At 39.2% G+C, this 5,318-nt stretch overlaps 1 long non-coding RNA gene across 1 annotated transcript; it reads right to left on the bottom strand.

Annotated features, from left to right (window-relative positions):
• Positions 1 to 525: 525 nt before the first annotated feature.
• On the bottom strand, positions 526 to 5,318 carry LOC105307706. Its single transcript, XR_002777777.1, has 3 exons — positions 5,203 to 5,318; positions 4,429 to 4,567; positions 526 to 650 (listed from the first exon to the last, which is right to left on the bottom strand). It is a non-coding gene; the product is annotated as an uncharacterized LOC105307706 (long non-coding RNA).

Raw genomic sequence — 5,318 nt, 5'->3', positions numbered from 1 at the left:
TCACCTCCCTTGCTGTTAGGAACAGGTCTCATCTTACTAGGGCCAGCCAAGCCCTATGTGACCTGCTTCTTCCAAGCCCAAGAGTCTCCTTTTCTACCCATGTCTTTGCCACTAGCCTTTTCTCAGTTACTAAGTGTGCAAGCTCCTGCCCGCCTCAGTGCCTTTGTTCTTGCTGCCTAAAACGGTCTGTTCCCCTTTGCCTGGTGACTCGCCCATCCTGCCTCAGCTACACCACCAACTCGACAAGCCTTCCCTAGTGACTCCAAAATGAGGTCAGGTCCTCCTGTTATATGTTTTGCTGGCACTCCGAACCTCTGCAGATTATAATGATTTGTGTAATTTCTTATTACTATTAGTAAGACTTAGTAGGCACTTGATGCCAGGCTCTGTTTCGGTGATTCTAAAAATAGATGATTTCATTTAATTCTCACTGTACCCTCATGAAGTATTACAATCACTCCCATTTCATGGAAGGGGAGGCTGAAGCTCAGAGAGATTAAATAACTTGCCCAAGATCATACTTGCCTAAGTTAGTCGGTGTCAGAGCTGCGCTCTTAAACTTGTTTCTGGAAACTGACTGTGACTTCCATGAGAGCAGATGCCACATCTGGCATGGTCATTGTTGTATCCCCAGGGTTGAGTGCCTGTACCTGGTACACTGTGGATAATTAAAAAAGATTGATGATCTGTAAGAAACAACACTCCAGAAATAATGAGCACTCCTAGTGCCCAGATCTTGGTTTCTAACACAATTCTCTAATAAAAGGAACCAGGCTTGGGGAAATGGCTGATTCTAGGACTGGAGCAGGAAATATACAAGATGAGCCTGGTGCATCTTGAAGTACCAGAGTAAGGAAGTGTTCCAAAGAAAACAAAATGAAAAAAGTCAAATGCACTGATGGGAGTGTGTCAAAGGGCTACAGGAGCCACTGGAAGAGATCCCAATGGCTAAAGTCAGAACAATCTGAGCAACAAAATAAGTAAAGTAGTATTAGGTTAAAACTCAGAGTATAAAATACTCAGGAGGCCATACTGATATAATGACTGAATAAACTACTGAATGGGGGAGAAGAGAAAAATCTACCATGTGGAAGAATTCCAAATTAATTTATGTAGATATCCACCTTAAGGAGAGGGAACGTAACTCTCTGCTCTTTAAGTGTGGACCGCACAGTGACTTCCTTCCAAAGTATACAGTAAGAAGTATGTGGGGGGGGGGGGGCATTTACAGTGGAAAGATGACAAATACTACCTCAGCCAGGTGATCAAGACCAACATCAACAGGTAGAGACAATGTTGATGGTCTGTATCCTTTGATATGATGTGATTAGAAGAGCACTTGACCTCTTCGGTCTTCCTCCCCCAAACCTATCATTCCAGTCTTAATATGAAGAAAACATCAGATGAATCCCAACAGAAGGGCACCCTATAACACATTTAACTAGTTCTCAAAACCGTCAAGGTCATCAAAAACAAAGAAAGTCTGAGAATGTGCCACAGCCAAGAGGAGCCTAAAAGGACAGGATAAACAAGAGAATAGACCTTGTTTATGGTAGGAAGAATCAACATCGTTAAAATGGCCACACTACCCAAAGCAATCTATAGATTCAATGCAATCCCTATCGAAATACCAATGGCATTTTTCAGAGAGCTAGAACAAATAATCCTAAAATTTATATGGAGCTATAAAAATCCTGACTTGCCTCGGCAATCCTGAGAAAGAAGAACAAAGTTGGAGGTATCACACTACCTGATATCAAACTATACTACAAGGCTACAGTAATCAAAACAGCATGGTACTGGCATCAAAACAGATACACTGATCAATGGAACAGAATAGAGAGCCCAGAAATAAATCCACACCTATATGCTCACTTAATATATGACAAAGCAGGTAAAAATATACTATGGGGTAGAGACAGTCTCTTCAATAAATGGTGTCAGGAAAATTGGACAGATATATAAAAAGAAAGAGGAAAGAAAGAAAAGAAAGAAAAGAAAAGAAAGAAAGAAAGAAAGAAGTTGGACCACCTTCTTATACCGTATACAAGAATAGACTTGAAATGGATTGAAGACTTAAATGTAAGACAAGTCTCGAAACCATAAAACTTCTACAAGAAAACATAGGAAGTAAACTCTCTGATATTACTAACAGGAATTTTTTTTCAGATATATCTCCTTAGGCAAGGGAAATAAAAGAAAAAATAAACAAATGGGACTACATCAAACTAAAAAGTTTTTGTACAGCAAAGGAAACTATCAACAAAACAAAAAGACAACCGACTGTTTGAGAGGTATTTGCTAATGATATATCTGACAAGGGGTTAATATCCAAAAATGTATAAAGAACTTATACAACTCAACAACAAAAAAACAAACAATCCAATTAAAAAATGGGCAGAAGACCTGAACAGATACTTCTCCAAAGAGGAAATACAGATGGCTAATAGACATATGAAAAGATGCTCAAGGTCGCTAACCATCAGAGAAATGCAAATTAAAAACACAATGCGATATCGCCTCACATCTGTCAGAATGGCTATCATCAATAAATCAAAAAGCGACAAGTGTTGGTGAGGATGCGGAGAAAAGGGAACCCTCAGATATTGTTGGTGGGACTGCAAATTGGTACAGCTGCTATGAAAAACAGTATGGACGTTTCTCAAAAAATTAAAAATGGCTATATCTTTTGACCCAGCAATTGCACTTCTGGGTATTTATCCAAAGAAAACCAAAAAAATAATTCATAAAGATCTATGCACTCCAATATTCATGGCAGCACAATTTACAGTAGCCAAGATATAAAAGCAATCTAAATGCTCATCAACAGACGATTGGATAAAGAAATTATGGTTCATATATACAATAGAATATTCCTCAGCCATCATTAAAAAAATGAAATCCTACCGTCTGCAATGACATGGATGAACCTAGAGGTTATTATGCTGAGTGAAATGAGTCTGACAGAGAAAGATAAATACCATATGATTTCACTTATATGTGGAATCTAAGGAACAAAAAGAACAGACTAATCAAAAACAGACTCAGAAATATAGTGGACAATTTGGTGATGGACAGAGGGGAGCGGGGTTGGAGGGCTGGGAGAATGGGGTGAAGGGTTAAAGAAGTACAAATTAGTAGTTGATAGCTGGTCACGGGGATGGGGAGCAGGGCATAGGGAATGCAGTTAGGATTAATATGATGGCTAGGTGGAGGGTCAGGGGAGGGAGGGAGCAATTGGGGGGATCGTTTTATGAACTATACAGATGTCTAACCAATGTACTGTATACATGAAACTAATTTAAGTAAGCAAATAGATAAATTAAATAAGAATAGACCTTTCAAGTTCTCATCACAAGAACAAAAATTTGTAATTAGGTGTGGTAATGGATGTTAACTAAACTTACTGTGCTGGTTATTTTGCAATATATACATATATAAAATCATTATGTTGTACATCTAAAACTAATACAATGTTACATGTCAATTACATTTCAAAAGAGAGAGAGAGAGAGAGAGAGAAAGGGAGGGAGGGAAGGAGGGAGGAAGATGGAGAGAGATGGAGAGAGAGAGAAAGAGAGAGAGAACAACTAAATGTAATGTGGTATCCTGGATGGGATTCTGGAAGATGAAAAGGACATTAGTTAAAAACAAAGGAAGTTAAATAAACTATGAACTTTGGTTGATAATAATATACCAATATTAGTTATATTGATGGGTTATAACTCTATGGCTAATATAAGTTATAACTAATGAGTTATAACAAATGTATCATACTAATAAAAGATGTAACTAATAAGGAAAACTGGGTGTGGAGAAAATGGTAACTCTGTACCTTCTTTGCAATATTTCTGTAAATCTAAAACTGTTCTAAAAGTAGTTTATTAATGATAATTATAACAATAAAGTATAGATGAATGAAGGACTTCATTATTCATGGTGACAACGATTACTGCTCTCTTCTCACAGAGATGTTTCAAGAATTACACAGGAGAACATGCATAAACCATTTAGCAAGTGGTACATGCCCAATTCAGAGCACTTGCCACCATTCTCCTAAATTTATGTCATCTGCTATGGAAGCCACTGGCCTTATATGACTATTTAAATTTCAATTAAGTAAAAATTGAGTATATGAAAAATTCAGTTCTTCAGTGGCAACAGCCACATGTCAAGTGCCAAAAAGCCACATGGAGCTAGTGGCTACTAAATTAGTGCTAATAAAACATATCCATCACATAATGTTTTACCAGGATGAATGCTGCACTAATTACTACAATGAAGAGTGTAGTAATTATTTGTTCAGTGTTCTTGACTCCTTCCGGTCCTTCTGCAAATGCCATCTTTTCAACCTTCCTGAACACTGTCTTTCAAATTGCAACTCCCACATTCCCCATGCCCTTTCCCCAATTTACTTTTTCTTCTTACCACTTTCCACCTCTTTATGTGGAATCCACTTGATTTCTTTTCCATCTCCCCCTCTAGCACTGCACCGTCTAACACAGTAGCCACTGGCAATGTGTAGCTGTTGAGCCCTTGAAATGTAGCCAGTCCAACTTCGGATATGCTGTGAGTGTAAAAGACATATCAGATTTCAAAAATGTGTAAACAAACAAAAAAATGTAAAAGATCTCCTAACTTTTTATATCGATTACACGTTAAAGTAACATTTTGGACATAAATTGGGTTAAATGAAACAAATTATTAAAATTAACACCACCTATTTTTTTTTTCTTTAACATGGCTACTAGAAAGTTTAACTTATGCATGTGGCCAACATTTGTAGCTACTGGAGAGCGCTGAACTAAAATGTCAGCTATTATACAACTTAAAAATATGCTTGTGGCTCGCTTATATTTCTACTGGGCAGCGCTGGTCTAGAATACGAACCCTATAAGGGCAGGTATTTTTGTCAGTTCACTGCCCGTGCAGTGACTGGCACACAGTAGATGGAAGCTCAATAACATTTTCATGAATGAATGTTAGACTGAGCCTCTGGGAATTCGCTAGTTTTAATAGTCAGCACTGTTGGAACACCGACCTCATCCCATGCCCCACCTCCTTACCACACCAGGTAAGGGAAACTGAGGCCCAGCGAGATGACGTCAGCCTCTGCCAAACGGCACGTAATGCGGAAACGTCGGGACCGGGATTCGAACCCCGGTCCCGTCCCCATGGCCCTGGCGCGGTGACTGTTCCTACCTTGCAGGGCGGTGACCGCGGCGGCGGCAGGATAGATAGGCGCAGGCACACTACATGCGCTCGACAGGGTGCATGGCTCTTCAACCACCGCCTTCAGTCGACCTCCGTGAGCCAGG

This window comes from Pteropus vampyrus, unplaced genomic scaffold (assembly GCF_000151845.1).
Source record: "Pteropus vampyrus isolate Shadow unplaced genomic scaffold, Pvam_2.0 Scaffold510, whole genome shotgun sequence".
NCBI classification, from domain to species: Eukaryota; Metazoa; Chordata; class Mammalia; order Chiroptera; family Pteropodidae; genus Pteropus; species Pteropus vampyrus.
Note: the sequence above shows the minus strand (reverse complement) of the source record. Positions and strands in the feature narration are given on the sequence as shown.